This window comes from Chinchilla lanigera, unplaced genomic scaffold (genome assembly GCF_000276665.1).
Source record: "Chinchilla lanigera isolate Chin_1 unplaced genomic scaffold, ChiLan1.0 scaffold00001, whole genome shotgun sequence".
NCBI lineage: Eukaryota > Metazoa > Chordata > Mammalia > Rodentia > Chinchillidae > Chinchilla > Chinchilla lanigera.
In genome coordinates, this window is record NW_004955402.1 from 23,916,070 (window position 1) to 23,942,406 (window position 26,337).

Sequence of the window (26,337 nt, forward strand, 5' to 3'; positions counted from 1 at the left end):
TTGCAATAAAATTAGATGCTTCAGAGAATTCATTCCTTGATATTTTGATGATTGCTTTGATGACGTACTTTCTTTGTTGTGGTTTACATGACAATGGGAAATGATAAACTGGGAGCTCTGGAACTGTCCATCAGTTCAGTACCAAATGGATCGAAGCTCACCATGATCAATGATGGGCTAGCTGCCATTGATGCCACACTCTTTGTCACTGAGGAGCAGATGTATGCCTGTGGCTCAAGGCCAAATGTAAATATTTGGACACATAGAGAATGAAGATATTAGTAAAATCACCTGAAGAAAGAGGAATCATTTGGAGTAAGTGTAGAAGGAGAAGTCACATCTTACAAGCCAGAACTGTGCTGAATACCTAGGAGGTGCTCCAAAAATGTTGTTGGCAACCTGGGCAAAGACAGAGGGAAAGAGGGAGACACAAGAGAGTGAGTGGGCAAGGCTGGGCTGGGATGCAGGGAATTGTGTTCTGGGTCTGAAGCACAAGCCTGGGGCATCTGAGCCAGTAGCTGGGGGCAAATCTGATTGGTTGATTGGAGGCTGAGTGTGAAAGTCCTTGAAGTGAAAATTCTAAAGAGTTTAGACTTTCATCAGAAGCCAAGGGGTGTTATTGAACACAGATGGGAACACAACCCAATCTGAACTGTGCTTCAGCAAGTAGGGCTGACATTGTTGAGGGTTGTGTTGGAATGGAGAGAACTGGAAACAGAGGACATAATTGAGAGGCAATTATAGGTGATGGGGCTTGCCTGGATAGGGAGGTCATGAACCCCAGCAGGAGCTGTGGGTGGGAGGGGGGCTTTATGAAGACAGACTGCAATTCTGCGCATGTCTTTCATAGTGGTTTGCCTTGGAAGCCTCTGTTTCTTGTCACCCTCTGCCATCACTCTGCTGTATTATGCCTGCAGTTTTAGTCTGATTTGTAATCTGACAGCATAGGAGGTGAGAGAATGGGCTTTGGTAGACACCTGCATTTGAATCTGACTTTATGACCATCTGTCAGCCATGACCATAAGCAAGTTACTTATAGGCTCTGAGCCTCAGGGTCCAAGCCTGTGGAGCTGGGATGAGCATAATCTATCTCCCAATTTTGTTGTATGGATTAAATAAGATCATACTGGCCAAATGTTTAGTGTTGTTCTAGGGATATAGGAAACACCCAAATGGACAGTCAGTATCATGAAGACATTTTAGTTCACTGCTGTCATTACTTCCTTAGGCACCAGTGGTCAGTGTGGGAGGGTCTCTTCATGTAGGAATCCTACATGAAGATGAAAACCTCACATGCTTAGCACATATCTACCTCACTGATGTGGTTGGGAAACACATGTGTTCTCCTGGGTGCATCTTCCTGTCTGGTTTCTGACCTCGCACATCAAATGCTGTTCATTTCACAAGCTGGCCCAGAGGGGGACAGCAGGAGATGATAAAGGTGCTCTCGTTTCTAATGGGACAGTTTGTTAGAATCACCCTATATGGATCTGGAAGACAAAAATAATACATGGCTTCTGTCCTGGGAGACTTCTGCTGGGGAAGAAGTGAGGCCCTACATAAAAGCTCACAGGACAATGAGGCAGGTGGCTGGGAAGGCCAGATGCAAGGCTGTGGAGCAACCTAGGCTGACTTGGTGCCCATCAGGATGGTCAGCCTCTCCAGGGCCTCAGGGAAGTGGCGGGTATGGGGCTGCACTGTTTGGGCTGCCTGGGGACAGCTGTTTAACAGCTATCTTGTCACCTTTGGCTAAGGGCTGGAGATGGATCTGCAGGTGATACTTGGAGGTGATGAAGCCAGAAAACTCTTTGACACTGAAGACTTTTCTCAAAAGTAAAAATGAAATAAAAGAAAACGAAGACATTGAATATAAGTGAGTGCTGGGGAGTCAAACTACAGAGGCTTCTCCTGGCTGAAAAGGATCCTGGAAATAGTTGAGGAACATTGGTCAAGAGGCTGCTGGATCCCTACCCAGTCACTGTAAAAAACAGTATGAATAAGGCAGAAGAAGGAGGGAGGGACCCTTGAGGGTTTGAAAGTTTAAACCAGGACAAGGTTCATTTGGGAAGTAGGTGTGTGTTTTTAAGCATCACGCTGTGTTGGGTATAGTTGCTTTCTCCAGCGGGGGGAGCAAAAGGCTGTCTTCAGAGCCAGAGGGGCAGAAGGGACACTGCTCCAGGGCCCAGTTTTGAAGCTGAGTCCCTTTGGCATCAAATCACAGATGTCTTAGGAAAATGGAAGTTGAGGCCCATTATTGCTCTTTTCTGCTTAACTGGGATTCTTGAGATCAGAGTATACGCTTTGGAAATTTGACTGCTTTTCTTGTTTGATTGATTGATTGACTGATTGATTGGCTGACTGCTCTAGCCTGCAGACAGGCTATAATTTGGGTTAGATGGCAACATTTAAAAAATAAGACTTTAGAAGGTCTGGACATGATAGGCCCCAATTCTTGGGCTGAGCAGAGAGGGACCACATACTTTCTAGTTATGCCCAGCTATCTTCTCATTTTAGGCTGCCTACCTGGTCTTCCATGCACTGGGTTTGTAGCCCCATGGGGGTCAGCTGCACCACAGATCTCCAGGAGTACTCTAGGGTTAACAGGCTTGCGATGTGATATGTACCTCAAATTTCTGCCTTCGCCAATCACAGCCAGTGTTCTGAAACCAAGGTGGTCATCTCCCACCTGTTTTGAGCTTCCACAGTTTCTCTGTTTTTCCAAGCATGCATGTAATCCAGCAGCCAACAGATTTGGACAGTGGGGAGAACAGGGTGGTATGTGGCTAGGATCAGGGCATCCTTAAAAGGGGAGTGTGTCAACTTTAAAAAATAGTTCAGATGTTGGTGTGGGGGACATCCAGTCCGGTCCTAGCCTGGGAGTTTACAGAAAGATATAGTGAGCTTATAAAAATGGTCCCTATGGGGACCTGTGGGGAAAAAAATTGCTTATTTCCCTGCCTCAAAACCACCAGGAACTTGGAAGAAATGGAAGTACATGTAATCTCATTTAAACATATTTTTTCAATAATGTTGTTACTTAAAAATTTATGAATGTAAACACTTATTAATTATAAATTGTTGATAGTATATGCATAGAGATATTAAAATGTAGAACAAAGTCAAATGCTTTCAGTAGAGAAAAGAAGAGATCTTTATTTAAAAAGCCATATCTTTTCTAGAACACACATGTGTTGAGAATTAGACCAGGGGACCTCCTAAAGCCCCGAGCCCTGAAGCTCTATGGAAATGCATCTTCTTAGTTTCCATCTAGTCAAATGGTTAAACAATTCTGCAAAACTCCGTCTGTTCATCAGTTATGCTGTCTCTAGCTGTGCTCTAACTAACATCGTACTAAGAATTGCATTTTTCTCTCTCCTGACTTAGATTTAAATCTTGCAATCACTGCTGGGAAGTGAGCTGTATCATCTTGAGAAATCAGACCACAGAGACGGGCCTGCAGCTGGCAGGCTGGGTCATCTTTAATCGCTTAACCCTTCATATCAAAGGATGGCTTGTAGCAGCAGATTCCTTCTCCAGAATTTGCCATGGCAGATTTTCTCAAGGAAAAGCTGTGAGTTAAAATGAAACAGAGTGTGTACTGCAAAAAACCTTGCCTTGTAAATTGACTTGGTGCCTATACACATGGCTGATTTTATGTGTATCTCCATATAACTCTCTCCTTGTGGGTCTGTGTCCATGTTTGGGTGAATATGTGACTGTGGTGTGTATGTACACTTTCCTTTGTGTGAGAATATGTGGTACACCTTTATGTGCATGTGTGAATGTGAGTGTGTGAATGCCAGTGGATATTTTGTGTGTCTGTGGGAAATTGTTTCTTGTGTTGTAAAATGAGAGTCCGGCTACTCAAGGCAGGCATAGTAGGTTCTTTTAAAAATGGGTTAAATTATTCCTTCCACGTCTTTGTATTAGTGCCCTCCTACCCATACTGTGTGCTTGGCCATGTGTTTTTCTTTTGCCAATGACACATTTCCAAACGAGACTCAAAGAGGGACCTGATAATTTCAATTTGAAGTTGTCTTCTTTTACTGTTTTCAGAAACCCTCAACCACCACAATGTCCATGTACCTGAGTTAGTTTACTGGAAACATATGGCCCAATCACCCCTGTCATCACAGACTGACAGCCACCAACTGCTAGACATATGAATAAGGGCATCTTAGACTTAGCAGTTCCCATCCTATTTGTGAGCTCTGCTGCCCCAAGTGCGAGCCCTGGGGAACTCAGGAGAAGAACTACCTGCTGAACACAGCCCAGATTGCCCACTACAATAATACATGGCTATCAGTTCAAATGCCCAAATTTTGAAGTAATCTGTCACGCAGACACAACTAACTGAATGATCTCCTTGGGAAGGAAAACATCTTTCTATTGGAGAATAGGGTGTTGGGTGAGGATTGATGGGCATTAGTTATAGGGAAACATATAATTCTATTTTTAAACATTCTTTATAATGTCTGCCTCACTTTGTGAGTTAAAAAAACAGCAATGAACTTGTATTTGAGGACCTATCATTAATTCTTACACAAGAATGCACATTAACAAGACAAGTGTGGCACAAAATGACAGTGCCGGGATGCTCCAGCAATACTTTATTGAGGACATGGGAAGAAATCTGTCAGTCCATTTTATGTTGCCAACAACAGTGCCAAAGAGTGATAAGTTATGAAGAAAAGAACTTAGTTTTCACTCGTTGTTCTGGCTGAAGCTTGAGGAGCAGCATCTTGTTATGGACTTCTAGCTGGCAGCACTCCAAAGTAGCATAGGCAAGAGATAGGGATCTTGTGCGCACATGTGTGTGTGTGTGTGTGTGTGTGTGTGTGTGTGTGTGTGTCCTCTTATTTGTCTCTCTCTCTCTCTTCTTCCTTCTTCACCCTTAATTTATGGGAATTCGATCGTGGAGGCTTCACCCTGTTGATCTTATTTAATTCTAATCAACTCCCAAAGAAAGATCCCACCTCTAAACACAATAGGTGAACTAAGATTTAATTCTCTTAATACCTTTCAATGGATATTAAACTCCAACATGTATTTCAGTGGATACAAATTATATTCAAACCAGAATCGAAACCAAAAAGAAGCAAACTCAAGGAGGAAGCTATTCTACAAATCTGCTGTAGAATCTATGGCATGGTCTCTGGAAGTGATAGGATTCGTCTCATCCCGGCTCCCAGTCTAACTCTATAGGGTGGGCATCTCTTCAGCACTGATTGCCCAAGAGCTCACCCCAGGCATTTTGACTCCTTGAAGAACAGTTCCTATAAAATGAGGCTCTGAGAAAAATAAGATTCTCTTCCCTGCCTGAGGCCTGCCTTTTGGGAACTTGCTACCTCTTTGGATAATTGACTCTAGGGAAGATTGTCCCTCTCCAGGGAGAACACAGGTACTTTCAGGGACAAGACCTTTGCCTTGCAGACCGCAACATGATATTAGGATTAATGATTAGCCTACACTAGATTGCTTTTCTTATTACACAGAAACAGAGATTGAGCAAGACCCCCCCCCCCTCTCTCTCTCTCTCTCTCTCTCTCTCTCTCTCTGTGCATGTGTGTGTGTGTGTGTGTGTGTGTGTGTGTGTGTGTGAATGCGAGAACACTGGCTTTGAGGTCAGGGCACATGATTTTGTAGTTTCAGCCCCAGTACTGCTTTACAAGAAACTCCTACTTGATGTGATTGAGGAGGTTTAAGATAAAATTAATCTACCACTAATATCAATACTTTGAGTCTGAAAGATATTTTATTTCTTAGTTTTTTCTTAAAACACAGTAACACTCATTGATACCCTTGTTATTGATTAACACCTAAGTAGGAACTAGCAGAGTTAAGGCAGCGGGTGGATGTTTATGGAGTGTTAGAGGACTCAGATGGATATGTGGGTACCAAGTATTTATTGTATTTCCTACTTAAGAGTTTGTCCAGGTCTGGACCTGCGCAGCCTTTTTAGAAATAAATATATCTCACACATTGGTCAAAAATGTGTACTGTATCAAACAGGTCAGTCTCAATATGGTTTGCCTTTTTGGGGTAGATTTATAGATTTTATCTGTGAGAGAGTAATAAGATAAGACAGGGTAGAATTAATGGCATTATCATTATTATTAATATAATTAATACAAATGAAACTCATTTTCTTACCAAGTACTAGTTATTGTGCTAGCCCCTACCTGCAAGTATATATTATTGTAATTGACCTGTTTTCAAGATATGGAAAATAAAATCCTTAAGTGGAAAAGTCAAGGTTTTCATTTATAGGTGCTGGTGTCAGAGCTAAAATTTGAATACAGCAGGCCCGTTTGGTACTAAATCACAGTATTATGGTTTAGATCTAAAATGTCTCTGCAAAGTCTCATGTATTCAGTGGTGGGGATTCTGAAAGGGGATTGGATCGGGGGGCACTATATTCATCAGTGAACTAATCTATTGATGAGTTTGTAACTGAATGTGCTGTTAGGAGGTGAAGCCTGATTAGAGGAAGTGAATCACTGGGGATGTGACCTGGGAGGGTGTGTGCTTCTCCCTAGTTCCTCTTATCTGCCTTTCTGTTTCCTCTTTGCCCTGGGGAGTCACTTCTTCTTTCACCTTACTCTTCTACCATGCTGTGTTTGCCATGGAGCCAATTTACCATGGACTGAACATTCTGAAACCATGAGCCAAAATAAATCTTTCTTTAAATTGCAGGTATTCGGTATTTTGTCTCAGCAATAGGCAAGTAACTAATCCACATTGCCTTTATTTTTATTTAGTGTTTTTTAGGAGATATTTCAACCACACAGAAAATGTCAGAGAGCAGCACAACATATAACTAAGTACTTGCCGTCCAATTTCATTAGATTTTAACATTTTGCCATGCCTGCATTATATTCCAGTTTTTTATTGAAATATTTATCTTTTAAAATTTTATACACAGCCCTTCTTTGAGGGATATGGATATTAATTATATGGGTTACAGTTATCTTTATTTGTGATTACATTTAATAAGTAGAAATTTTAACTTACATTTAATCAGACATTTGTGGTTAAGGTTTTTGGTCTTTAGGAACTTTTCTGTAGTTAGTGATTTGTGTGCTCTGTTTCTTTTGTTGTCATTTATTATTTTGTTTAGTAATTTAATAATTTCTTCATTTTTCAAGTAATATTTAATGCATGCAAGTAGTTTTTAAAAATAAACTGAAATACAAATTGTATGTATCTGTGATGTACCACTGATAGTTTGAAATCTTAAACACTGTGGAATAGCTAAATAAAGCTAGTCAACTTGTCCCATGGTACAGTATTCTGTTGTCTATTGCTGTGCCACTATCACAGTATTGCTTTATTATTGATATGGGCAGGCAACCTCTCTTCATGTTATTCTTTAATTTTGTTTAGATAATCTTGACTTTGTACTCTTTCATATGCATTTTAAAATCATCTTGTCTAGCTCCAAAAAATCGTGGTCAAAATTTGGACTGTAATTATGTTGAATTTATAAATATTAATGTGGAAGTTCAAATATATCTTTATGTAATCAAGTCTTCTCAACCATGAAAATGGTGTATATTTTCATTTATTTAATGATTCTAGGTAACATTTGAACATATTCTTTATACAGCTCTTACCTAGATTTTTAAGTTTTTTCCTTTAAATTTGTTATTATAAATGAGATTCTTTTCCCCCCATATTATTTCTGCAAATTGGTGTCAGAAACACTATTAGTTTTTAAAAGATTATCTTCTGTGCATAAGGCTTATAAATTAGGCTCCATTAGTTTATCATTTGTTCTACATATTGATAGGTTCTTTTATATTTTCTACCTGTATAAACATATTCCTACAAATATTTTCTATCTACCTTTCCAATTTTTTATCATATTTTAAAACTCTTCATATTATTTCTTGGCTAAGATATCTAAGACAAACATTTTTTGTGTGCTTATTTAGAAAGTCATATGATATTTCTTCTCTTTATTGGAACAACTTTATATTTCTTTGATAAAAGTATTTGGTTGCATTTCAAAAATATAGTCCTAAAGCTTATTTGTTTATATTTTATTTAGGACTTTTTCAATATTTGGTCTACAAGAATGGTTTCCAGTGCTCTTACCTATCTTATATTTGTTATATTTTGTTATTAATAAAATAGGGTGGGTAACTTTCCCTGTTTTTGTCTCTTTCAAACATTTTGAACAAGATATAAGTTTTTCGATTCTTATAGATTTGCTAGAGTTACCTGTAAGACTGCATTTGGTGTGTTATTGTGTGTTTATGGATGGAGAGGGGAGGAGATTTTGATAAATGATTAATTCTTCCATAGTTCTTCATTTAATCAGTCTTTCTATTTCTTCTTGGGTCAACTTTGGTAATTCATAGTTTCTAGAAAACTTTCCATTTCATATCTATTTTATGGTTACTTCCAGCTGGATATAAGTTTTGAGGCTCTTGTTCTGTATCTCATACCTGGTCATGGAATCTGTGGTTGTCTGGCCTCACTTTCTAGCCAGCAGTCTATAATATTCATTTTTTTTTCTCTGTAGTTTCACTGCCTAGAATCTTCATGGAGCTATTGCCCCAGCAGCAGCCTACTGTTTTCCTCCGACTTCCTTTCCCTCAGGTGGGTGCTCTGCCCTAGTCCTGGCTCCACACGTGGATTGATCTGGTTTTCTGTTTCATTTTGGCTTCTTGGATCTCTATTAACCTGCACAAGTTAAAATTCCAGTATGACAACCATTGCTCCCAGCTTTTGGGGCTAGGATATCCAGGACTCCACTCAGCTCTTTGATTTTTCTGCTTTTTCTCCGACCCATACCAATTGATATATTGTTTTTGATATTGGCTATGGATTTTTTTTTTTTGAGACAGGGTCTTGCTATGCAGTTCAGGCTGGCCTTGAGCTCATTTTGTAGTCCAGGCTGGTCTCAAACTTGCAACAATCCTCCTGCCTCAGCCTCCTAAGTGCTGGGATTACAGGGGTGTGCCATGACAGTCAGCTTTTTTTTTCTTTTAAAATTTCACCTGCTAGTTGCAGAGAAGGTGCTTAGAGAACTCATGAAACCATCTTTTTGGAAATTGCCCAGCACCCTGCTTTTACTCTAGCCTAGACTATCTCTTTAATTAATCATACCTCTAGGCGATATCTAATCATCTAGCCAGGAATCTAGTGAGCTGCTCAGTTTCTATCTCTATGGATTGATGCTGGTGGAGTCCCATTTGTTCATATTATCCTTCTTCCCGTCTAGAACATCAATAGGAGAGGAAGTCATGAAGTCAGTCTCTGATGGTCCTTAGTCCTTCCATCTCACCCCTGACATATTCACTTCATAGATGAGGAAAGGGAGGTTCAAGAAGATAAAATTACCTGAACAAAGTTTAGGTATTAAAAGAGACTGTCACTAGGCACTCTGATTTTAAACCTAATGGTTTTTCTGTGGGAACAGTGGTTCTCAGCTTTGGTAACATTAGGAACATCTGGAGATGTTTTAACCTCACCAGGTGCTTTCTGAGGCACAGGTAGGTTGAAGGACCACCTCACTGCTTCCATCCACCCTCTGTGACTTTCTTTCCAAGAGGAGCATTGACCCTGCAAGTCAATTATATGAGCTGAGTAATTGTTGCTCTCTCTATCCTTGTCCTATTCCTTGAGTCCCTGCCACCCCTATATTTCTGATAATCAAAAGTTTCAGAACAAGCTATGTGTTTTGTTGCTTCTTGATTATCATTTTACTAATAGATTACTTTTAATTGCCCATTTAAAAACAACTCCATTTATTTTTGGTTGTTAAGTTTGTGTGTAATATGTACACAAAAGTGCCAAAGGGGCCTGAACACTAAATAAGCACACTGCATAGTTTTTATTTATGCATAGTATATAGTATAATGAAAAAAACAAATAGTTTTTAAAATTAGGTTCACCTTTGGTCTCTCACACACTGCTGCCCCTGTCTGTCTACGGCTCCCTTTTCCTTGTGTGTTAGTGCTTATGGCGTCATATGACCACTTGTCTGCAAGAGGAGCCAGACACTGGCACAATCCGCCCACACATCTATGAGTTTTCTAACTCACTGTTTGGATGAGTTCCCTAAGGAAAGTTAGTCACTTTTCTGAATCCTGTACTCATCTGCTTTAAAACCTAGCTTTACTGTGTATGTGTGTTTCTAACATTATACCGCTTGTTTGGTTATTTGTTAACTTTTTAGAAAACAAAATCATGTTATTTGTTGTCTCCTGAAATTGAATTTTTCAACAATATTGTGTTGTATTGCTCAGAGTCAGCCATATTGTTGTGTGGTAAGCTGTAGCTCATTACTTCTGCGTGTCTCCCAAGATTTTATTGTGGAATAAATAATTCCATTGTGGAAATAATAATTCCAATGTGCCCATTTTTAGTTTCCAGATTTTTGCTTCCAGGAATAGTGCTGAGTATATTTGTATTTCCTTCCAGGTACATATATACAGGAATTTTCTTTCACACTTACTCACAAGTGGAATATAGGAATTATGGGGTATGTGATTATTTGACTTTATAAGATAATGTCAACTTTTTTTCTAACAAAGTTTTATATCAGTTTCCTTGCCTATTGGCAGTCTTATATATCTGTATCATCTCTATCACTTCATATTATCTTCCTTAATTCTGCCAATCAAATGGTTATCAAGAACATCTCGTGTATATCCCTCTATTTATTCAAATGTTAATTGGTCATATGAGTTTTCTGGGAAATGAGTGCTCATATATTCTTTTCCCTTTCTTTCCATCATTTTATTTGCCCCTTTCTTAGAGATTTAGAGTAGTTCTTTATATGTTTTTGTACTAGTCTTTTTTTGGAGGGGGTTATACAAGTTGAGTACCGCTCATTCTGCTTAAGATCAGAAATGTTTTAAATTTTAGATATTTTTGGATTTTGGAATATTTGCATCTTGAGGCTGGGGCTCAAGTCTAAATACAAAATTTATCTATGTCATATACATTTAAATATCTATGTCATATACATGAAAATAACTTTGAAATGATTTTATATAATATTCTTAATAATTTTATACACAAAGGCTCATGGTGTGAAATTTGCCTCTTATGGTGTGCTATTCATTCTCAAAAGGTTTCAGATTGTGGAGCATTTTAGATTTCAGATATTAGGGTTGTTCAACCTGTTTGTTCTACATACATATTTTTCAAATTTGTATTTTATGTTTTCCCATTTTAGTATCTATTGGTCCTTCATTTGATACCCTTTTCCATTTAAAACTATGAAATTTCTCCAAAACAAAACTGACTCTTGACATAGTCCTGTTTTAAATCACTTGATTTATCTCCAATCTGATTAATGCAATCTCAAGTAATTGTATGTTACACATACGGTGGAGGACTATTTCTAAGGTATTTCTTTGCACTTGAGAAGCACAGTTCTGAGGCCTTCAACTGTGACTTGTCTGTAGAAAAATATATCTGGGCAGAACAACCAGTCCCCCAACTACCACCTGTCTACACCCACCACTTCATGTGCAGCCGTAGAAAGTTGAGGATTATATCTTGCAGAACTCTTCTGAAATACGAGTCCCCAGGAAGCCTTCATTTTTCTCCAAATAGTAAAACCCACTTCCTGATAGTCACAAAGATAGGTTTTGGTGTTGTAATGCTTTTTCTGTGTGCTGCCTTGCAATCAGTGTGTTCACCACTCAATGGATCCATCACCGAGTAGCACATTATAGCAAATGTGTATCCGTTTGCCTCTATTATTGTCATAATCAAAAGGAGGGGCTACAGTGAAATATTTGCTTCGTGCATGCATATCCGTTATCTGAAGGGCCCTTTAACCTAAATGGTATGCTTTCTGTAATGTCTTTGGTTAATGAATGGGTCTGTGAGGGCCTCAGAGCAGTGCAGTGTGGGAAGAATGCTATAATTTCTTTTTAACATGCAGGAATTCTGAATACAAGAAAATGCATGCCAAATTTTATTGCTTCTAAATCTGAATAATTGTATTTCTGGGCTGTGCATCTGGGTAGATAATAAAGCCACAAAACAATTTAATGAAACATATAAAAAATAAAATGACATTACTAAATATTATAATATGAAGAAACTATTTTTTGCATATTGTCACCTAATCTTTCAACCATATAGCAACAAATAATGCAACCATAATTGAAAGTTTTATTATCCATCTGAGTAAATTGAGCTCAAATTTACCTTGTTCTTGTTAGTCGGTGGGCAAGCCTATTGGGGTTACTGACAGGATTTCATTTTCGTGGTGGATTATTTTTTCCTCCTTTTGTATGGAATCTAAAGTGGTCAATAAATAGCCCTGCCGCTTAATCGATTCTGAGCCCAGCTCTTCAGAAAGCCACTCCTCGGGAGCCCTGTGACCTGTGCTGGAAGCCAGTCCTTGTCTGCTCAGTTTCAAAATCTGGCTGCACACACCACGGGCCTTCCTGGTCCTAAAGCCCTACACACACGCGCCAAGGAGCCTGATATCTTTACTCCCTGGCATGTGTCTTGTTTCCCCATCCTGTTCAGGGCAGTGGAAGGGAAGATATGCTATGAGGAGAATTTGACTGGATTTCTGGAGTGGCAATTGGGAATATATTGAATGGTAATAGATTACCAAAATGATCTCTCACTCATAAAAGGTCTACAGATTGCCTGTACGGTCTGTGAGGAAGTGGCAGCTACACCAAAGGAAGAAAACCACCGGTATTTTAATCTTACAGCCTTACTGCTGGAATGGAGGTCGGTGTATTCTCAGGTCTGGCAATAAGGCTTGGGGAATGTCACGCTATCAGAAGATAGCATATCTCCCTGAAGAATTTAAGGATTGTAGTAACAGCTCCACTGCTTTCAATAGCAATGTTAAATCAGGCTTAATATAAAATGTTTAGTTTTTTCCTGGAGGCAGGGCTGGGAGAATATGTCTGTCTTGTTGTTTCTGTGTTTCCAAAGGTGCACAGTTCTGGGATTCCTGGATGTTTTGAGACTTGCTCAGTTCTTGGATTCCTGGATGTGCGAGTGGGGATGCCTCTGTGTGAGATAGATTTGGGGCAGCCCACAGCAAGGAGCCTAGGTGCTAGCAATCACACCTTTCTTACTGCTGAGAGCCTTTCTTTCATGTGTCTGCATCAGGGAGAATAAGTGAGCAAGAGGACCTTGCATCATCAGCAAATGGTCCTTCCGGAACCCTCTGCCCTGAGCCAGGACATTTGTGGAGTAGAGTTCAAGCTCTTTCCTGACAGAGTCCTTCTAGCTTTTGTCAGGGACACTGGTCTCCTTTCATGCCATTTGGCCTTGGTTAGGACCACTGTGGTCCATCAGGTGTGTTTCAGTAATCTCATGCTTCAACAAGAAGTGGTTGGGGATTTCTGTCTCTTTCCTTTCAAGGTCCTAAACATGTACCCAAATACTTAGCATAGACTTCCACCTCCAAATGTAAGAGGGTAGTGGGGAGGAGTCCCAGATCCATCAGTGTCATTGCTGAGAAAACGTCACTGACCAGCCCAAAGTTTCTTCTACACATTTCCCCTCCCTACCTAGAGCATATCTCCAGGGGCCTCAGAAAATATGTCTTCTTTGTAGCATTGTAGTAAGTTTTGAAATGAAGTATAAGGTCAATTTTGTTCTTTATCAAGATTCTTTTGCCTATTTTGGGTCCCTGGAGAGTCTATATAAAATTTAGAATTTGTTTCATTTCTACATATAATTTTATTGAGATATTTTGATATGAAGTGTGTAGACACTTTGGGTAGTATCTGACACCTTCACAATATGGTTCCAATCTATGAATATGGGATTGTTTTTTATTTATTTTTGTCTTCTTTAATTTCTTTCAGCCATACTTTGTAGTTTCCAGTGTTCAAGTCTTTTGCCTCCTTTGTTAAATGTATTACTAAGGTTTTGAGGCACTGGGAATCAAGTCTAGGGAGTGTAAACTGCATCAGCAGCTCTTTTTATTTTATTTTATTTTTCAAATTTTAGGACAGGGTATCTGAAAGTCATTAAGTTGTCCACACCTGCTCAAACTTGTGGTCCTCCAGCTTTATCCTTTGGAGTAGCTGGGATTACAATGTACTGCTACGCCTGACTTATCACTAAGTTTTAGAAGATTTTTGTGTTTCTGTAAGTGGAATTATTTTCTTATTTGCTTTTTGGATTGTTCATGATTAGTGCATAGACATGTGTTTTTAAAAATTCATTGACTAGCTCTAACAGGTTTTTTTTTTTGGTGGACTTCTCTAGGGGTTTTAACATAAAATCATTTTAGAGACATTTTAGCAAATATTCAATAAATCCTCCTTAATTTGTTCAGAGGTTTTCTTATCTCTCACCCCTACTGACTTTCCTTCTGGCATCTACTTCTGCCCTCAGTGGTGTGTTCTTTGTGTTTAGTCGTGCTACTTCTCTGATTAATCAATTGCAGCGGCTCCAGTGTCTTCCTGGTAACCCCAGGGAAATGTCCCAGTTCTTTGGTGGGGTTTGGAAGGTCCTTCAGGGATCTGGCCCTGACTCTAGAAACATTAGAATATTCCAATTCTTTGAACATTCTCTCTGCCTCAGGCCCTTTGTACTGTTCCCCCAGCCTGACTGTCTCCTGTCTCTCCACCCCTATCTCTGGGTCACGGTGTCAGAAAGCTTTATTTACCTGGCATAACTCAGTTAGGAAACCACAGTGTATGGCCCTATGAGGCCCTGTGTCTATCCTATGGCATTGTTTCTTTTTGTATGTCTTCCTAACTAGATTGTGGTTCTTGCATGCCAGGAATCTGGCTTTCTCCTTAATGTATCTGTAATGCTCAACATAATTACAGACATGGAGAAGGTGCTCAGGAAGGACACATGATATGTAGCTTTGTAAAGGAAGTATCTACTTCTAGAGGGAAAGGGAGCAGCATGGGCTAGTAATCAGGGGAGCTTTGGGAGGGACAGATCTCTGAGTATTAAAGTAAGGATAATTTTAACTGCTTTATATAGCCCACACAGTCATACCAAATTGCATGAAAACCACATTTATTGAGAATCTACTACATTGTTATTCCTGTGGTCATCCCTTACAGGAGACTGAATTTAGTAAGGTGCAACATTTGCCTGGAAATTAATTAAAGTAAAATGACCTGAGTAATAAAGCAAAGTATTCTTTGCATTCTACAGTATATAATATACAGAAAATGGATAGTATCCAGAGCATACAATGAATAACGGGGGAGGAAGTTAAGAGAACAAATGAAGGTGCAAGTGGCACATCGGTGCCGAGAATGGGACCAGAACCCCATGCTGTGCCATGCGGTGGCTCTAGTGAATGTTGCAAAGTGCTTAGGGCTGGTACCCCAACCACAGAAGACAAGAGAACTCTGCTCTTCGCACCAGTCCTTTCCCAAAGATGGAACTTTCTGGGAAGATAAGACAGCCCTTTTCATCACCCTAAACATTTCAGTCTCTCTGACATCACATGGAGTTAGGGACAGAGCCTCAGGAAGAGAAGAAGTATGCTGTGCTATGGTTATTAAGCTGCTATTGTGGGCTAGGCATGGCGCTCATTCTTTGAACGGCTGCCTCGCTTCCTCCCATAACACTTGAAGGTGCCAGATCATCCAGCAGTGAGTAACTGAAGAATTTGAGGTTATAGACTTGATCCCTTTCACAGTGATGTACTTCTGGAAAGAGTTACATTGACTGTGTAAAACATTGTAAGGATAGTTAGGGACTTAATAGCCAGTTTGAGGCTGAAGGCAACTTTCTAGAGACTTTTTTTGAAACTGGAGAAAATAGGTAATATTATTTTGAAGTCTTGTATCTCTTTATTATTAATATTTTAAAAATCAGAAAGTATCTTTAGCTCCCCTGCTGTGTTCACCATGCTCTGTTTCAGTGCTTTGAGAGGAAGAAGGTGTGAGTCATGCTATAGTTTAGCTTTATAGATGTAGTAGTGGGCATATTTTTCCACAAGATTTTAGGCTTCTGAGATTGCTGGAGCTTTTGACTGTTTTGTTCATGGCTGTGAAGGTTAAGCTTAACTGCTAACTTTGTTGGGCTCTGGAGTTGATTAGGAGATTAGTAAAGCATGATTCTGGGTGTGTCTAGGTGGGCTGTGGAGGCATGACCTTGGGTACTACATCTGGGCTCTGGTTGCTGGTGCTGTTTCTCTGCTCTATTTCCTAACCAGAACTGAACAGCTTTGCTCTGATATGTCCTTCCACCATGATGCTCTTGGAGCCAGTTGACCATGTATTGAACTCTTTGAAACTATGAGCCAGGTAAACCTCTTTTTGAAGTTGTGTGTGTCAGGTATTTTTTCCCAGCAAAAGGAAAACTGACTAATAAACTAGCTGTACCCTTAGGGTCAAGAAGAGTGCCCTGTTTTGTACATAGAACACAGTTAATAAAGATTTGTTGAATGATTCAAACAGCTAATAATAGCTCTTTCACAAGAGACAATTAAAAACTGCAGAATAACATGTAACTTAGTTCCAGTATATATTGCCTGGACTTTAAGATCCAAGGCTGTTCAAACTGAATCTGATGGATACTGGCTGCTGTTATTGGATACGGGGCTACTGTTTGCCTTTTACTGTGGTTGAGTGTTTACATCATTTCCAAATTCACATATAGAAATCTGTACCCCCCCCCATATGATGGTATTAGGAGAAAGGTAGTTTGTGAGGTGATTAGTTCATGAGGATGGAGCTTTCATGAATGGGATTACTGCCCCTATAAAAGAGATCCTAGAGAGCTCCTTTGTTCCTCCTGCCACCTGAAGGTACAGGGAGTGAACAACTATCTATGAATCAGGAAGCGGGTCCTCACCATACATGGAATCTGTCGGCACCTTGATCTTGAAATTCCCAGCCTCAGGACTGTGAAAAATAAATGACCCACCAGTCTATTTGTTTTATTATAGCAGCTGAATCAACTATGATACCATTCCTAGAGATGGGCCTGGAGTGGGTCAAGTATGGCCAAATGGCATGGGGCAAGAAGGACAATTTGGGGTGTGGGAGAGGCTTGAGCAAAGCAATGTGTGGGAAGATGCTGACAGCAGATGAGCAAATGGAGGCTTTAAGAAGGAAGGGACTTGCCCAGGATGTGCCACTCGTGAGCACGTGGATTTAATCAATCTAACTTCAGAGCTCAGTCCATTTGGCTTGGATCCACATGGATGGAGGGGAGGAGAGGGGCTGTGAGGAGGGGCTGGGAGCACCTGTGCAGGGTGGTGGAAATCCTTCTAATGTCCTCTGCCTCTCACATATTTCCTGTATTTGGGAGTCTTCCTGTTGCCTCCCTTTCTCCACTCAGGAAATGGGGGCAATATTTACCCAGCCATTTCTAAGCAGATGAACATCAGTGTGAGAACCACTTTAGAATTCCTAGGTGAAGAGTTGTGTACAAAGACAGAGCATTTTTGTAGCAGCAAGTGGTGAAAAATAAGGAGCATCTCAAAGAATATTATCATACAACTTGATTTTTGCACAGAGAATTCAGACAAACTGCTTTTGCAGACTTAAATAATCCCAGGATGAAAGGTACTGTATAAATGCAAAGTATTATTATTATTATCATCCAGTGGTAGAAAAGAAGGGCATTTCAAAGAATGTTTCAGTACAATACAATTTTATTTTGCACAGAGAGTTCAAGGGAGAAAGCTTTATTTTATAGATTTAAATAATATCATTATGGAGCTACAGTAAAATAAATAATACAGATATGGTGTTAAAATAAATAATACAGTTAGGAGGCTTAAATAAATAATGCTGGAAAGGGAAGAGAAATTAAAGAGTCCTGGGAGAAGGCATGGGGAGAGGTAATTTTGAATTATAAGTGATAGAGGAAAGACTCCTAAAATACTCAAGGTATGTGTATAGTGACAAAACAAAAAAGGTGGGGTCACAAGATAGTTCACAATTAGGGGGTTGCCCTGACAGTGTTTTTATTTTTAGTTGTATGTTTTCCCCATTGTTTCAATGACTCTGAAGGCAGTAGCAAATTTTTTAAGCTGAAAAGTTAAAAGTTAAAGTTAAAACTCACTATTGTGCAGCACTGGTGTTAGAAAAGTCCCCTTTCTCCTCTACTAACTTTATTCCTAAATTGGTCCCCATTTTATTACTCAGTTATGGAAAAAAATGGCCTACTTTTCTATAAACTCTGAGCACCCCTTTGCAAAAATACCCCATCTGTTCTTTACCTCAACTTCCCTCATCGGTGGACGTGGGCCCTGTCTGAATTTTGTGGTTTTGATATTTCTTTCAAGATCTAGACTCTCATGTATGGGGCAGGTTTAAAGCACTTCAGGCAGGATATGCAAATCTCTTCAGCTGTAAACTTGGGCTGGGGGATTGTTTAGACTGGGAGTCTGAGACTGGAAATGACCTGGGTGTTCTCAGGAAGGAACAAGAGAAGGGGCGGCCATTTGCTTAGTGGCTGTGAGCTGGGCATGAGGACCAGAGGAACTGCATTCCTGAGGAGGGAAGAGCTACAGGCAGTGGCAAGAGCAACAGGGAAATGGAGATTTGAAGCCCAGGTGAGACTTTATCCTTCCAAAAAGAGTACCCCATTCTGAGTCCCCTAGGCTATGCAGCAAGGGAACACACTACGAGGTAAAGAGAAAGGAAAGGTTGAGACTCTTTCTCAGAGAACAGAGATTCCTGAGGCCCTGGTCTTGATGTTGGGGCATCTTTGTTTTGGTAGAAGGCAGGCATGCCTATCTTTCTTGATGGAGTCTGTCATAAAATGTCCCCCAAAGTCTCCTGTGCTCGTAGGTGGGGTTTTGGAGTGGTGACTATCATGGGCGTGTGATACTGAATTTGTCCCCCAATGGGCTTATAGCTGGGTGTGATGTTGATAGTTGGGAGGTGAAGCCTGCTGGGAAGAGGTGGGTCACTGTAGGCGTGACCCAGAAGTATAAATCCTTCCTACTCCCTTGATTCCCCTCTGCTTCCTGCCTGATTGCCATGACCTTTCTCCACTGCTATGCCCTGCTGTCATGCCACCCTGCCTTGGAGCCAGCCAACTATGCACTGAAACCTCTATAAACTGTGAGCCCAAATAAACTTCTCCTCCTCTAAATTTTTTTTTGTACCAAGAATCGAACTCATGACCTCAGGCGTGCCAGGCAAGAGTTTATGCCACTGAGCTATATCCCTGGCCCCTCCTCTAAGTTGTGGGTGTGGGGTATTGTGCTTTATTGAGAAGAAAGTAACTAAAACAGGGTCCAATGCTGTACATGAGAGGCTGAGGCACAACCTGCAGGGTTTTAGCACAGGCTAGAGGGCCATGTGTATTCTATTCCTAGGCCAAACACTGGCAAACGGGGTTCTTCCTGGGTGACTTCTTAAACTCTTGGAATAAAGAAGGGATTTTTGTTCAGGAGTATCAATTCTCCACTGGAAACTCTCACTGAGGGCTATCTTCTCATTCTCCATCCAGATGTACTACAAATGCCAAGGTGCCACAATATATGTGAAGAACAGCACAAACAACCCTTCAGTTTTCTGAAGATGGAGCAGAGTCCCCTGCTTGCAGTGGCTCCATCCTCTACATGCCGTGCTGGCATGGCTTTAGGTCACAGTGTTTTTTGGCCTGAGTTTGGTCCCCTCTAGCCTAGTTCCTAGAGCATGTTTAGGTAGTGTGCTGACTTTGTCACTTTCCATATATTTTCTTTGGAGTAGGCTGCCTTGCTGGATGGGACTCAGGAAATAGAGGATAAACTCTCCTATGTCACCTTCTCTGCATCGCACAGCTCTGGTCTAGACACACGCTGGTTGTGCAGTGGAGAATTACGGATCTGATGGGAGGAAGGAAGATGTGGCTAGGGGAAGAATCCAGGCGGGAATTGCTGGATCCACATGGCCAGGTCCTCTGTCTCAGTGGTGTTATAACTCTGGTCCAAAGTTCGAATTTGGTATGACATTAGAGGTCTTTCTTGGATGACCTCAAAGAGGGGAAGTGCAGATGAGCCTGGGGGGGGGGCATGACTTCCTCAGAGCCAGGAGATGACAAGCCTGATGTGCTGTTATGTAACTTGGAAGGGAAAGGAAACCACACACACACACACACACACACACCAAACAAAATAGAAAGCCAGGGAAAATATAAATAAAAAGGAGTGCAAAGTTTTATTGTCAACCGCTGCTGTCACCTCCTGGAACTACAGTCGTATCTAAGAAATATGTGACATACTAATAGGAAGTAATTTACCCAAGGATGTTTTTGTGCCTTGAATTACCTTCCCCGCTCGGCTGCGGGGACTTTTCGAGTGTATATGCATGAGAGCTTGTGAGGTGCTTCAGAAACTTCCCCATTTGTGCACAATGTGACTTTTATAAGGCCATTAAACTCATTCCAGGCAAAAAGGCTTTGGAAAACAGTGATACACGGGATCTCAAGAAGCCGGTGAAGGCAGACAGAAATGGAAAAATCATGACCACACCCTCTTGGCCAAAGTAACTTTAAGGGCTTTGGCTTTTCCAAGTATCCACGTGGCGAGCTGTTGGTTTCTCCTTCCCAGGGGGCCACGTGGGTTTTCAACCGGGTCTTTGATTTGGAAAGCACTATTGTTTTCCTAGTGTCATTGCATGGGCCCTTGGAGCTAAATTTGGAACCCAGCATATAGGATGGCCCCAGGACTTACTTAGCTCTCAGCCTAGAAACAACCTCGGGATTGTAATGGCCCCAGGGCACTGGAGATGCAGCTTCTGAACTGTCCCTGTGCAGCATTCACAAGCCAAGTCTATAGCCCGGGTACTTAATGAGCCTGTGGACCTTAAGTCCTGTGCCAAGAAGGATGCACAGGCAAGGGACCAAAGGGAAGAAAGCCAAGGGGAATGGGGGTGGAGAGAGCATGAAGTAAACAGGAATAAAGAGTGAGGAAGAAGGCAGAAAAGCAAAAGGGGCTGTGTAGATGTTGAGAGAGCAGAGAGAGAGAGAGCAAATTGCAGCAGGCACAGAGTGGAGGACAGGGAGGAGAAAGGAGAAAGGAAGGATCGAAAGACTGTCTTGCTTACCTCCTTCCCCTCAAGTGGCTTTGTGTTCTTGCTTTGTAAACACAGGCAGGGCCATGATCAGAATATAGAAGCCATGAAATCATTAATAGTGCAAATGACAAGAGGGCAGCTTTCCTGGGTTGGTTTGCCCATGGGGAGAGGGGACAGCCATGTTGAGCACTGTGATGCATCCCTCCCATCTCTACATCTAAAGTCCCACTGGACCCCAGACTCCCTCTTTCAAATGCAGCGCCCCACCCCCGGGTGAAGCAGGGGGCTGTAGAGTCTGTAGATGGCCCAGTGAACTGGAAAGGCGTTCTCCTCACAGCAAGGCAGCAGGAGGCCACAAGCTCACCTTGTGCATGATCAGGGGTGTTAGTTCAGACACAGAGCCTGGGTCAGAGATGAATGTTGGGTGGCTGGGGGTGGGTAGGAGTGTGCCTACTGAGTCTCATTGCTTGATCAGGGAGCAAGTCTGTGGGTGTGGAGATACCAGGAAGGGAGCCTGAGGGTGGCCATGGGGCGGAAACCAGGCAGGGACAGAGGAAGAGAAGGAAGCAGGCAGCCTTTAATTTGTACTCTGGCCTGTATGTCTCTCCCTGTGTCCTAGCTTGGGAAAAAAAGAAATGAGCCCTTTATCAATTTTTAATAAATTGAAATGACAAATAATCCATTTAATAAATTATTAACTGAGAAAATTACTGAAAACTGAAATATCAAACAATCGTGAGCAAATGCTCGAAGCAGCGTGTTTATTAATAACGCGTCCTGCTGTTGGAGAGTGCTGATGCAGTGGATCCCACATGGCCACTGGCTGACCCCATCAAGGCCCAGTGCAATGGGGGCTGTGGGCTGGGGCCTGTGCCAGGGTGCGTCTGGGTGCAGGTGTGGGGTCAATGGCAAACGGAACCTGCAGCTGACAGCTTGCTGACAGCTCTTGAGTAAGGGTAGCTTCCTGGATGTGGCACCTTGACAGGGACCTGGATGAGCTCTCTAGATTCTTCCTTCACAGTGCTGGAAGGGAGCTAGAAATCTTCCTCCCCCCTGGCATTTAGGTCTTTAAGTTAAGAGCTATATCTCCCAAATAAATTATGTATTATGAAATGCTATGTATACAGATGACCCTTAACTTACACTGGGGCTCATCCCAATTAACCCATCATAAATTTAAATAACAAAAAGTCAAAAATGCATTTAGTACCCACACCCTACTGAGCATCTTGGTTTAGTCACACAGTCCACTGTAGACAGCTGACAGCCTGTCATCCCAAATAGCATAAAGTCCCATTTAGGCAAGGAGGTGGTTTTAATCTCAGTCATCGAATTATCCTGTTTGGTATTACCCCCATTTTGCAGATAAAGGAACTAGGACACAGGGAGGTCAGCTGTGTGGGCTGCTCTTCTTTGCACTTGTGTGGCTGGCTGGGAGCTGCGGCTCATTGTGGTTGCCCAGCATTGCAAGAGAGTATGGTATCTGTCCTGTGAGGCAGGGTATGGACAGGCTGGCGGCATGGGCAGTAAAAGGATTTACAAAGACCAAAGACCAGAGTAAAGATAAAGATGAGAGTTTATTTAGATCAGAGTAATTTGTCAGGAAGGACAGCAGGCCAGACAAAGGGAAGTGTGTGCACAGGAGCAGGGTCAGTGTTTTTAAAAGGAAAGAAATGGGCTGGAAGAAGGGTGTGGATTGGATCCAAGGCATCAGAAAAAGCGTTAAGGAGGACAGGACCGACAGTTTGGAAACCTTTCCTGGAAAGGAAAGTGAGGGAGGATGGAATAAGTTGCAGGTTTTTAAAACAGCTCAGATGAGAATAGAGTACATAACTGTGATATAGGTTCCAGTGGGGACCAAACTGGCCTCTTTCTGGTTACTTAGCACTCTGTAGTACTCATATCACTAGCTGGGGAAAAGATAAAAATTCAGAATGGAAGTAGTTTCTCCAGAATGCATATCACTTTGACACCATTCTCAAGGGGAAATGTGGTAAATCGAACCACTTTAAGTGGAGGACTCGGTACATAGGGGTGTTGTCAACACAAAAAATCTGCCACAAATGAGGACCACTGAGCCCACTGTCCACGGTAGGCCTCACAGGTAGGAGAGGCCCAGGAGGAGGGGCTGGCAGGGGAAGGCCGGCCTCTTTGGACACTTCTGCAAGGCTTGATGGCTTCAGATTTCCAGCTGGTCCTGACTGGCTGTCTCTGCAGAGCCTCCCTTCACCTTGGCCAGAGCCCTTGCTTGTCCAGTGTGACTGAGGGGCATCAATAGGAGGCTAAGGGGGCCCCTGACCACATTATGGTCTTAGTTATTTGTGTTGGCCCCTCCTGTGTAAGAGATAAGGGGCATCACCATTCCTAAAGTGCATGCTCTCTCTAGAAGCATAACCCAGCCAGGCTGCCTCTGCTCTCCCTAGGCTGCTGTAGCCTGGAAACACATCTTCTCCATTTCAGCCCTGCTGTGGGGTTTGGGGCAGTCAGGTCAGCTGACCTCCTGATGTCCTAGTTCCTTTATCTGTAAAATGGGGATAATAATAAACAGGGTAATTTGATGACTGGGATTGAAACAGTCCCATTATATAAATACAATACAGCAGTTTGGGATGACAGGCTGTAGGCTCAAAGTTGGTGCTGCAATGGGTATTTTTAGGAAGGAGGGAAGGGGGAGGGATGAATGGTTTATAAATGTTTGTTGCATTAAAAATGTGCTACTTTGAATTGTGCAGAACAGAGTATCATTTGTTTCTAGAAAAAATTCACTGCTGTGGAAATGAATTAGTTTACATTGAATATGTGATGGTTCAGAGAAAGGGATATTAACCCAATTTGCATTTCTTTGAACTGAAATAAATTATTGCCTTGTTATTTGAATTAGTTGGGTCAACTGAATGTGATTGGGCAGACCCCCTGTGGGCAAGGCTGGCCTTGGGATGGGAGGTTTACAATAGGATAAATGTGTGCAGACGGGCGAGCATCTTCCAAATGAGGACTTTTTAACCTTTTGGGGGACTGTGGATCCCTTTGGGGGTCTGATGAAAACAATGTGCACCCCCACCCAGTACAGTTGTGCATGGATGTCAGCAGACTCTCCAAATCTTTCAGCCTGTCATGGACCAAAAGCAAAATTCTCCATACCAGACAAAGCAGTGTTCATTGCTTTGGTGTCTCACGGCTGGATCATGGCTCAGATTGGTCAGAACCCAATTTCTGAGGCCTCGCCAATCGATGGAAACAAAATAGGATTTTGGTTCTGAAGAGGATAACCAAAGGCAAGTTCACATGTGTGCTATGAGTGGGGAATTTGGGTATTTTGAACCAATAGTCCCAAGTATGAAAAAGATCTGACTATGCCACCTGCAGCCTTATCAGTCACCAGAATCAAGTGACTTTTTCCCTCACTTCTCCATGCCTGTGTCTGCTGAACTGGCTTGCTGAACTGATAAAAGAGAGCTCCCTAGGAAAAGGGAGTGCCGGTGTCTTGGTTCCTCTATCTTGGACCCGGCTCTGCCTCTAGGAGTACCCCTTATCGTGCAGAAGAGCAGATTCTGCACAACTAGCCAGGTCAGGGGTGACAGATTTTTAGTGGCTGACAAAGGGGGTGTTGCTGCTGGTGGTGGGCAGTTTGCAAACTCTGACAGCATTATATGAATAGTAGGTGACTATTGCATGTGGACACCGAAGGTGAAGATGTGTCCAGAAGAAGTAGAAAGTACAAGTATTCAGAAACATGTGCCTGGACTTCCCTGTCAGCCAACTGGACCACAGCAGCTTAAGCTACCCAAGTCTGCAGTAGTGCGTGTTATGGTTTATATCTAGACACTCCTGAAAGGCCTCATGTGTGCATGGGTGGGGCTTTTGGAAGGTGATTGGACCATAGGGGCTTATCACTGACTTGGTATTAGGAGGTGGTGTCTGGTTGGAAGAGATGAGCCACTGCATGTATGGCCTGCAAGGGTTTTTGCTCTCTCCCTCCCTAGCTCTTCCTTTCTTTCTCTGCTTCCTGTGTGCCATGATATGAGCAGTCATTCCTCTTCCATGCCACTGTTCCTTGCCATCCTGCCTTGGAGCCAGCCAACTATGGACTGAAGCATGAGCCAAAACAAATCCTTCCTCCTTCAATTTGTAGGTTTTTGGGTACTGTGTCTCAGCAACAGGAAAGTGACTAAGCCAGTGGGAGAGAAAGAGAGAGAAAGAGAGCATGAGACAGAGACAACCATCACACCTCTCACCAGAGAGACCAGTGAAGCTTCTGCTAATTAGCAGCCAGAGAGGCTTATTTAATGAGTTCCCCTATCTGCATTCACTTTTATTGGAAAGACGCAAGCACAAAAAACCAAAATGTGAAACAGGGACTTAAATTAAAAAATAACTTCAGGGAAAATCCCTTTCCCCTCACTTCTCTGCTTAAAACCCATCAATAGTGCTTTAGTGATTTCAGGATAAAGCCCAATTCCCTTAACTCAGCACACAACTTACCACGCCCTGCTTGACCAGTAGCCCCGAGGATTTTGCACTTCCCAGATGTGTCATGCTGCCTTACTCCAAACCTTTGTTTCTGCAGCCCTGTGTGTGTAGGAATCCTCTTTCTCTCCTCACTGATGTCTGTAGGCAGTTTTGTTTGGCCCTGGATAGGGCTCAGGCCTCTGTGTTGCCACTTATTACATTATATTTTCAGTAACAGAAGAGGCTGGAGGTGATTAGCCCGCCAATGGGCTCTCTGTGGCAAAACCTTTTGTGGTTTCCACTGTCACATCCCCATTGCTGTGTGGTTGGCCACCCAGGAGGAACAGGGGAAATGTATCTTGAACTCATGTATCCATAATAATGACTGAGTGAAGGAAATGGGGTAAGTCTAACTGTCTGCAGCTTACCCAAATTATTCATTAACCTGCAACACCAAATAGGACTTGTGTTTACTAAGCCTGTGTCATCTGTAAAAGGAAGATCGTACTGTTCACCTGATAGTTTTTGTGAAAAGAAAATGAATTAATACACATAAAAAGCAGTGCCTGGCATTCAGAAAACACTCAGTGATTGTTAACTATTATTATTTTCTGCAAAGATGTTGAGAATGACTAAACCGAGTACTGTACTAGAAACAAGAAATAACACCCTCAGTGCTTAGAATCACCATTTGCAACTTGTTAGTGAAAATCCTTCCAGGAGAGGAAGACATGGAACCAGAATCAGATTTTGGGGGCCTTTAAGGGCCTCATTCAGGCTGCTAGTGTTACCAGATATCAAGGCTGGATTTGGGGAATGATAGGCATGTCTGGTAGAAATTCCTAGCAGACCCTGTGCCAATGCTGGCTAGGCCTTACTTAAGTTAGGGGAAGGAATCCATGCTGGGTAAACGAGGTAATGAATGTGCAAGTGCTTTGAAAAC

At 41.9% G+C, this 26,337-nt stretch overlaps 1 long non-coding RNA gene across 1 annotated transcript in view; it reads left to right on the plus strand.

Moving 5' to 3' along the window:
* Nucleotides 1-26,337, plus strand: part of LOC102018873 — a 60,792-nt gene that overhangs the window by 17,027 nt on the left and 17,428 nt on the right. Inside the window, exon 3 of the long non-coding RNA XR_259065.1 lies at nucleotides 3,385-3,571. This is a non-coding gene — a long non-coding RNA (uncharacterized LOC102018873). The remainder of the gene's footprint in view (nucleotides 1-3,384; nucleotides 3,572-26,337) is intronic.